Source organism: Haliaeetus albicilla, chromosome 2 (genome assembly GCF_947461875.1).
Source record: "Haliaeetus albicilla chromosome 2, bHalAlb1.1, whole genome shotgun sequence".
Classification (NCBI taxonomy): Eukaryota; Metazoa; Chordata; class Aves; order Accipitriformes; family Accipitridae; genus Haliaeetus; species Haliaeetus albicilla.
Window position 1 is genome coordinate 21757247 of NC_091484.1, and position 10539 is coordinate 21767785.

A 10539-nucleotide genomic window follows, 5' to 3' on the forward strand; every position below is an offset into this window, starting at 1 on the left:
AGCACCAGCAGACAATTCTAAAGGCCAGCCCTGAGTTCAGCACATTCAAAATAGTCCTTTTTATCTTTTTTAAGCTGTCATAAAGCCCATTACAAGCTGTAGTCTGGAAACCAGTAAGTTGCTGAAATATTTTTTAAATATTTTCCCAGGGAATATCTTTCTGGCTCTTCTTGCTTTCTATAATCACAATATCAAAATGAGGAGCTCACAATGTATGTTAAAAACATAGGCATCTCAAGAGAGGTGGGAAGAAAGTGTTCATGCTGGTTTATATCACGCAGTTTGATGTACTGTGTGCTGCAGATCGCTTGTGAACCTGAATGATGCCAGCTGTGCTGTAATTAACACAGAGTGCCTGGCGCAGAGAAGGAGGTCACTTGTTCTTGGAAATCACTGGGGGTTCCCCCCCCTGCCCCTAGAGATGGACTAAGCAAACAGTTACTGGCCTTTTGTTCTTTTGTGAAGTACCATTATCAGCATGCTTTGTTACAGGTTTTCCACTCATTGCAAGATGGACCTTCATAAAGAAAAAGAGGGACCCTGAAGGCTCTCTGTGAAATATGAAGGGTGTTGAAAGATCTATTTTCTCCCCCTCTAAAGAATTTACAAATAAAACCATGGGGATTTATGGTTTGATGTTTTTTAGCCAGATGGTGAGACTGAAAATAGGAATAACTATTGCTTGATAGGAACACTATGGGGAAGGGGCTTCTGGATAGTTTTTGAGGGTGCAGACAGCATACTGTTGAAGGAGTACTAAAAATAGATTACAGAATGGATCTGGTGAGAATGAGAAAACCTAATTATTTGCTGTAATTAGTTGCATCCTAAGATGAGGGGGCTGGATGCGGGAGTGGTATGGCTCAGCAGCCACCCATTAAAATCAAGAGGCCTCAGTTGGTTTTCTCCATCTGGGGGTCTGGTTCTTGGCTGCCTGCTGCAATCATGGATCTTAAACAGACCTGTCTGATGTGGGATGTCTTACATGCTTGCGATAAAAACAGAACACCAGTACACTTCCACAGGATCAGAGAAACTGTATTATTCCCAACCGAGCCTATTGACTGAACAATCTCTGGGGTCTTTTCTCAGGACAAAAGAATTACAGAGCACACTATTGACCTAAACCATACAATATGTAATCAAAAGCATCACATTTTTGCAGCAGTTCATTTCTGGAATTTCTGAAAGCAGTATGTTTTCCCAAACCCAGTATCCTTACAGTACCTGCACAGTTATATTAGCTCTACAGTTGCCAATGTCTCTCTACAGTTTGTTCTTGAAAGCCTTTTAGTACATTTTCCCTAGGTGATGAGAAGTTCAGAACTAGTTCCTTTTGAGGTGTTGCATTTAGTCACCTCTTGTGTGAGATAGAAAGGAGACCTTAAATGAAAGAATACCCTTGAGGAGAGTTCTGGAAAAGGCGGGGGGGGGGGGGGGGGGGGAGAAGAAAATCAGGATCTGAAAGTAGGGGACCTAAAAGCCAGAAGTGGCTGTATAGATTTAGCAAGGTTACCGGGGACAAAAGAGCCTAATCAAGCTTGATTTCTTCTGCAAAGCTAATCACAAAAAAAAAAATTGATAAGCACAATGTGATTCATAGAAGAAGGATTCACATTGTATGTCTGCTTACCTGGGGACATGAAGTAGCTTCAAAACCTTTTCACCTCACGTTTGAGGCAGCTGTTCCCTCACTCTTGTTGCATGTGGTGTAAATTCAGAGTGATCTCATAATTGACTCAATCTCCTAATCATGCTTGTCACAGATGGGTGTTACTGAAAACAGTAATTAATTTACAGAAGATCAGGAATAGTGGAAAAACATTATTCATTCAATTAAGATGACTGGCTTTGCTGGCTCTGGAAGCATAACTGCTTATTAAGCAACAGGAAGGGATTTCTGCCCTGTTCTTCTTTTCCCCATTTATTGCCTTAGGTAAGAGCATAACCCACAAATGGCATCTACAGTCAGATTTTCCACTAGCTAGAGGGGACAAGAATCACTTGGAAAGGCAAATTTAATCTTCCCCTGAAGTTTCCTTTTTTCCTCTGGAGAAGGAGCAGTGATGCTGTTAAAATATGGATGAGGGAACCCCGGCTCCAACCAACCCAACAGAAATCTTGCCATTGATTTCAGCAGGGCCAGAATTTCCATCTTCATGAAAATGCCTTTTCATTTAATAATCTCAATAAGAATTCGGTCATGATTGGAGGCCTGCATTTTTAAAAGTTGCGTGTAATTCTTGATGTCTGACTGGAGAAACCTCAAAGCGCCAATCACGTGTCCTGAGAATGGGGCAGCCCTTTACAATAGCTCGGTTGGGGACTGCTGCTCGGACAGAACTTAATGCAGTTTGTCTTTTGTGTCTAACAAACAAGAACAAAACAGAACACAATGGGTTGAATTTGGTACCGATTTGCTCTCATGTAAATCCAGAGCTGCTCTACTGGGAGCGAGGGGTATTTTTTCTGGATGCCTGTCATCTTCAGGCAGGAGCAGATTTTGGTCTGGTGTCATTACACTTCGCGTATGAACTGTGGCAAATTTATGATTACTGGAATTTTTTCTTTTGTTAATGCTTGGATGCTTAATTGCACAATGAGAAGCCCTCCCCGAGAATTTTCTTGTTTTGTTCCAGCAAAACACAATGTCCCTGGGCAACTCTTGTTTTCATACCATCTTTCACTGTAGAACCAGCTCTATAATAAACCTATTGGAATAATAAGTTTCTGGCTGCAACCAGGAGGTTTGTCCTCAACACGAATTAGAAGTTTGCACTGGGTACCAAGCCAGAGGGCTATCTACTTTTTCATCCTGCCCTCCTTTAACTTATTTTACATTAAAATTTTAAGTCTTCTTTTTTTTCAAATGAACAAACACAGACACATGCACTAGCAAAGCGGAAACTGGCATTACTCATCCATCATCTTGGGGAGTGGAACAGAAAGAAATGCACCTTCCTAACATCTATTTTCAGGTCTTACTTGGGGAAATTGTATAAAATTCTCTATTGCTTACTTGATCCTGAAAGGATTAGTATGATATCTCTTCTCTACACAAAAATCCACAGAGAAATAGCAGGTTTCATATCACACAGAGCTGATGATAGGCTGGGAGAGACTAATGCGTGGTTCTGCCTAAAAGATCATCTGTATCTTCTGGTCTGCAGTGTTTTTAGGGGTTCCTTTATATCTGAGCACTAATAGTCCACAAGTAACAAAGGTTATTTGCCTGTGTCCCAGCTTAAGGAGTGCTGTTATAAATGACTATATCAGCAGCTTGTCCAAGTCTCATATTATGCCAGTTATAATCTCTAGGATGGTTTGGGAGGATCCAGGAAAACCTGACCCTGCAAAAACGCAGCTGTCTGGAAAAGGAAGAAAATAAAGCAAACTGTATTTTGCCTCTGTTTACTTTCTTTCCAGGGAGAATCAACTGCAAAACAGCAGCACATCAATAACAACACCTAATGCAATTTCCTCCAGTCTTGCTAGTTTACTGAATGTGTACTGTTTGTCAATTTGTGGTCGCATTACAAAAAACAGCATAGGACAGCTGGAGCACAAGAGAGTTACTTCAGGTTTGCTATTTCAGAAAATGTGAGATGTTATAACAGATTATACCATTCCTGTATCCAGCATCTTCCCCTTAGCACTGACCAGTACAGATGCTTTAGAAGAAAATGGCAAAACTACATAATGCATCAGAGTAGCGAGTAGGGCTTTACCATAGCGAGAAACACCTTTGTTATACCTGCTACTGATCCTGTACCTCCAGAAGTCCAGCTTTTGGTCACCTTAATTTAGCAATCATTTGCTACAGTCCTGGCGTTTTTTCATCACTGAAGCACTACTCACTCAGCTCAGCAGCATACCTTGCCAGTCACTTAGACCATACTTAGAGTTATTCAACTGCGGTAGGAAGGACAAGAAATATGTAGTAGCGTGTACTGGTGCTAGAGTGAAATTAAGGCAGCTTTTCTTTTGTTTATCTGAGAACTTAATGTTCCTATTGCAGGGCAGCTGAAATAGTAATGACTATTCAATACTGGAATCATCTTTGACGAATAACCAAAATGTTAATCTGCAGTTTGTTAATAAAGAAATGTCAAAATCTGTGCAGGCTATGGTGTTGTCCAGAACAGCTTATTTCAACAAGAGTCAAAGAAGGGAGGGAAAGGGGAGCAAGAGAGAGCAAGAATATAATTGGGAAAGGTGCTCACTGCAGCCTAAAGATGCAACAAAGAGCAGTTCACACAGAGGGAAGGTACAAGGATATTTAAGCCATTCTAAAATTACCTGTTAGGAAAAAACACAGCTGTAAAGCTTTTATTGCTTAACTTGAGAAATAAAAGCTTGCTGTTTAAAAAGAAACTTTTTCCCCAAATTTCATGCTGTACTTCACATGTGTTCTTATACAGGCACAGTAACTAGGTTTTTTAAAGTAACATTTTATACCATTCACTGTCTTCGCTAAGGATCTGCTGAGCTCTCAGAGAAATGAATACAAACCCTGTATCCCATTGATTTCTTGGGAGAACGCATCAGGCTCTGAATACTGATCCTTTCAGCAGGAAACAGTAATGAGCTTAATAATAATGTAATTAGTTTTTTGTAATGACACAGTGTCTTTCCCCCCCCCATCTCTAAGTGCTGGCTGGTCACCACAGACCTCACTGCTGCCCTTATCCAGAAAAGCCCTTATTACAATGAGCAACTTCACTGAAATTAATGCAGCTTCTTGCTTAGGAAGGCACGAAGGAGAAAGGCAGAATCAGTGGCTGGCTTTAAGTGGCACAGAAAGCCTAGTGTGAGTGGGGGGATGTTTATTATACAAGTTTCAGGGCTGGAAAACAAGGTCCCAGTATAATTACAGGACTTGCCCAAGGCCACACAATGAGGCAGTGGCAGAGGGTAGATGGCAGCTCGAGTCAGACACTCACGCTTGATTTTGTCAACAAATACTTTTAGAAACAGGAACAATGGTAGGGATAGTCACATCCCAGGGCACACTTTTAAATTATGACTTTTTCAGACTGTGTGAATGTAAATATGTTCTTCTGTAAGCTCCAATCCAGGACAGTGCCAAAGGACACCTATTCCCCACAAGATACTGCTTATGAGTTCCTCCTGCCAGAGGCACTCCTTGAAGACACATCTTGCTATACAAGCTGTCCATAACAGTATAACCCTTTCCTAACAAGCAGCTTTTCCGAGTCATTTATGCTGTGATCTTAACTGCAGTCAGACTTGTTTTAGCATATTGTCAATAAGGCCTTAAACATAATGAAAATACAGTTATTTTTAATGCAGTGTAAGCCAAGCTGGAGTGAAGCTTGGTAGGAACAAGCTCAAAACTTTGGAAGGAGCACCACTTCCAGGCTGTTTTCCCTCCCCACATATAGAAATAGAATTTCTGCCATTTCCTAAGGAATATACCTGTGGAATCACCCTGCAGACCCATCAGGGTAGCAGTGCCCCAGCACTATGCTGTCCCCAATGACTGTACCCTCCAGCAGCCACCAGCTGCGCTGCACTTGGTAGACAGGCTGTGAGCCAGCAAAGGTCCCAGCCTGCAGCTTTGGCGCCTCTTTGCCAAATACGGGCCCACCAAACAACTTCTCAGACCTTGTGTTTATCCCCAAAAGGTAAACACCCAAAATGTCAAATAAAGATCTTGCAAGACAAGTGGATTCTCCTGCTGGCAAACCCATTAGGATAAAATCATGCAGGGATAGAAATCATGCAGAGATTTGTGTTACAGCTTGAGCATGAGAAAGCACAGGTTGTGTCTGTGCTGAACAACAAAGCCTCCTGCTTCACAGCCTGGGGCCAGTTAGGAAAGCTTCCCTCTTGTTTTTCAGCAAATGCTGCCCTGTGAATTACAAGCAGAAAGGGGTGAAATCACAGACCAGTAGTTTGGAGATAGGGCCAAAAAAATACTCCACAATGGGACACTGAAAAGGCTAAATCCTCACTATGGGGCCCACAATATCATGGTTAGTTCTTCAGGGAGGTTTCAAATAACCCCATCAGAAAAGCCTGCAAAGATGCTTACCCAGCAAGCCATTCCACGGTCACATAATTTTAAGACACATGAAAAGCTGGGAGAAAGTTCTAGGTTAGGAACCATCATGGAGAGGTTTGTTGCAACTTGATAGCAAGGATGTCTCAAAGTCTTATTTTTCAGGGACTATGTTTAGCCACTGAGTGTATCTGTCCCATCTTTCTGGGTTTGGATGATCACACCTGCAGCAAGTCTTGAAGATGCAGATTGGGCTCTCACCTCTCTAAATGTTCCCTTCTTGCTTAGGCACATGCAACTGTTAAGTACATTGTAAAAACAAGGGAATAAGTGAGCTTAATCTTGGAGGATAGGACTGGTGTTGCTCCAAGGGGTGCAGGCATGCCAAGCAATGCACAGATGAAGCCCAAAGAATAAAATTTAACTGCTAGAGAGATGAGAAATGCTAAGTGCATTCTGGTAGTTGAGAAAAGTGTGAAATCAATGGCACAGAAAGAAAAGGGAAAAAAAAAGGTCTAGTTGGATTCAGGCAGATCAGTAGTTCCCAAACTGTGTATGAATAACTGTGTGGTCCACCAAGCTGAATCCCTTGGAGGGTTTCCAAGGAAAACTTTGATGCTATCGGTACGTGCTGGTCTGCGGGAGCTGGCCATGGAGAAAGAGTTTGGGTTAAAGCATGAGACCTTATGAACAAGCCTTTGTTTTAGTGAGTGGGAAGTGAAAAAAGGGCCTGTTTCCTTTCCTCTTCAGATACCCCAGCACAAGGGAAGTCACTGGGCTCTCAAGACTGGGGTGAGCAGCACCATGCTTACCTTGGCCTCAGAGCAGGCGCCAATATAACAGCCCGCTCCCCTCTGCAAATTCCTGGACCACAGCACACCCAGCTTTTGCTGAAAAAAACCCAGCTCAAATCAGAGACATGTTGTACACAGTGACCCAGGCAGGGGCTTCTTAGTAGCTCATGGAAGTGCGAGTCACCTTAACAGGTTAATTTCCCAGGAGGAAAATGCTGGGAAAATTCAGTCTAGGATAACATTACCAGTACAGTCTTCACCTGAATGCAGAGAACAGTGAACTGGCTCTTGCAGAGCCTCTCTGCTCACCTGCCAGAAGGAGAAGGTGCCAGGCATGAGGTGGAAGAGGAAGCAGATGTGGGAGAGGAGACCAAGCATGTAAATTAGCTGAGCCATAGCCAGATAAATCCCCAGGCATCTCACGGCAGGCAACTTCCCTCAGAGAGCAAAGCTGGAGTGTTCTATGAGTCTGCTAGAAAATAAAGCCTGATAAAGAGGCTGTTTATTCTGGTTCACTTCCCATAACCAACTTGGTGACCTTTGGAGCTCACCAGTTTGCTGTTTGAGTGGCAGGCTGTCAGCACAAGTGCCTGCCCTACAGACACCTGTAAAGCACACAGCCCTTAGGAAAGGGAAACTTAGCCCATGTGTTTATCATGCTGCAAATGGTTGAGACAGACTGCTCTGCGGGACTGTGCTCCTCAGGAGCTGCACTGAAAGCATATCCTTCTGTCCCTGTGGCCTCAGTCTGGAAGGAAGTGGTCCCTGAACAGAATAGCTTTGCTTGCTCAACTTTGCACTCCAGCTGAAAGGCAGACTGGAGCTCCAGGTCTCAAACAAGACCCCAAATGCAGCTGGTGGAGCCTGTCCCAAAACAGCCCATGAATTGACATGGCTTTTTAGGGAGAGGAAAGTCATCAGTAGGATTTGCTGTTCTCCTGCAAAATGACTATTACCTTTAATAAACCACTGGTAGCAAATAGAAGACCACCTTCTGCCTAGCATGCAATCTTCTCCAGAAGAGAAACAGCTCTCAGAGAACAGATAGATATCTGCCTCCAGGAACCCTCTGCCTATTGGGATCACCATGAGCCAAATCAGTCCTTGCTTACAGCTAAAAAATAACAACTGCAAATCCTGCTCTTGTAATGATGAATCACCAGGTTACTGGTTATCAGAGACCTTTTAATTTGCCTGTTTGCAGAGGAATGGGTCTAGGTTCACATTTCAGCTGTTAGTAGCCCTGACTACTATTCATCTAGTATCTGCCTCTGGTCCCAGGATTATCAGCATCCCACTTGCACATTCATGCATTGCTGCAAATTACACATACCCTTGTTTGCTAATTTTTTTTTTTTAATTATTGTTTATCTAAAAACAGGCAACCTATTGTTAGCAAACAGAAGTGGTGAAGAGAAGCGGAGTAATTCTTCCAACCCAGCTGCATTCTGAATTCCTCTTCTTTAAAAGGTCAATATACCCTGAGAGGCAACAAACACAGTCTGTATGATGTCCTGAAGTGCTCCTTGGAGAAAGTGCACAGTTCTTCCTGCTCGGTATATGATGAGGATCCACAAATGAATGATCAAGCAGGCTGTTGTCCAAGATGCTCAGATCTTCTGCCCAGTAAAGGGGCCACAGATGGGAGGGCTGAAAAGAAAGGTGCAGAAAAAATGTGATTCTGCAGATGTCTCTGGTTTTGTACAGGCTCTGGGCATCATATGAAACCATCAGAAAAGTAGTTTACTTTTCTGTTCTGAACCTCTCTGGTGCTGGACATCCACCCCATGCAATGAGACAGATTTCAGAGACTCACTGAGTGCATCAAGGGCATGCTAGGGGATGCTGAACACAGCATTTCCCTTTGTAGAGGCAAGACATTTAGTGCCTGAACTGTAAAGGATCTGTAAAGCTGCCTTTGGACTGCTCCTGATACATAGGAACCCTGTAGATGAAGCTGAACATGGGGGGGGGCAGACACAACACACCAAAGGAGGAAGCTGGCTAGAAAGATGGCTACTTTAGGTTCCTTATTGTGCAGATATGGGCAGATGACACAAGGCTTCATCTCTCTCTCTCTGTACCAGTAAATGTGGGCAGGCTGCAAGTAAAGCCTGCCAAGTGTCCAGTGATGTGACCTGCACTCTCCATGCCATAGTGGATCTCACATCTTGTTTTACCTGGTGTGCATAACCACTGCACAGGGCAAAGGAGATCAGCCCCAGGTAACCAACTGCCTGATCCCAAGGGGTGCTGGGAGTGGGTCAGCTCTTTCAGGCTAGCTCTTGCTCTCCAAATATTTTATTGATACCCACACAAACTTCCTTAGCAGCCCCAGGCTGGTTTGGTGGGTGTATTTCAGTGATTCCCAATACAAATTTCTGAGTGGTGTTTCCAGAATTACTTCTCTCTCCTAACTTGCTCATTAAAATCACTTCAGAAAAGTCATATTTCCCTTAAAGCCATAATAATAAATTATCAACATTTCTCATCTCTTATTTAATACCCTGCCTGCTTTCCATAGCTTAAGCTGAGCTGCCTGCCTACTATTTGCATTTGTGCAAGATTGCAAATTTTTTGCAGTAAACTAAGCAGTAATAAATTCCAGAGGCCTTTGCTGGCTGTCCCCACTGCTCAGCTTCCTCTGGCTCTCAGTTACATTGTTTTTTCTTGTAGGGACACAGGCACTGCCATCACTGGCTCGGACCTATTCATCCATGCATTGTCCTGTATCCTGCCTCCAATGCTGAATTATCCTGGATTTGTAAGAAGCATTCCCAGGAGGAATACTTCTTTTGATGTTACTCTGGTCATGGACTTAGTTGTTGCTTGAAATCTCAGCTCTAGCTGTAGTTCCTCTAAATATCCCCAGAAAGCCATTGCAGTTGGAAAGTCTTCAAAGGATGGAGTCCCACCTTTCCTTTCAGTGCCCTTTGCTTGATGTTGACTGTCCTTGAGTCTAAATGAGCTCAGCTGCTCCTTAGGACTGTGGCAACAGGTGAGCAACATCAACAGAAGTGGCCATGGCTGATGCACATGGCTTTGCCAAAGAAGTCAGCATGTCTCAGGCAGCTGGACCCAAGAACAAAGCACATGTATCAACGATGGGTGACGCACTGCTACCACGCTAATACCATGATATGAAGATGCCTCCAGTTCCAGACAAGATCAAAATCACCAAGTGCTGCTGTGGTATCTTGGATACTAATGTTGTGTCCTTGTATTAGTATATTCAAGCTATATTTAAATCTCAGTCAGCAAGAACAGCCTTATGTGGGCTGGGGGGGGGGGCAGGTGTCCTGTAACTTGGCCCCCCCCATGTCAATATGTGTCTCTGAAGCTCCAGCACTAGCACCTTGTCTCCTGCTACCCTCTTCCCAGTATTACTCTGTGCTGCTGCAGCTTTACCAAGACAGCTAAGGAGAGAGTGAATGCCTGGGGTCGAGCACGAAGTGCAGAACTGTAAGCCTCCCAGCAACCCCAGGACATCGTCAGGACATTGGGCTCATGCCAGTAAACGAGCCTGACATCTATATGATGACTGGACTGGGGCTGCACCAGTCTGGGATTTCAGGCACTTGCTCCCTTACTCCCCTGGTCCTAAGCAGAAACCGATCCTTTTGCACCCAAATGAGGGTCAATACAATGTATAGAACAAATCCTGCACCTGTTCATAAAAAAAAATAATTTACAAAAGCAGCCCACATGCTCCACAACCCT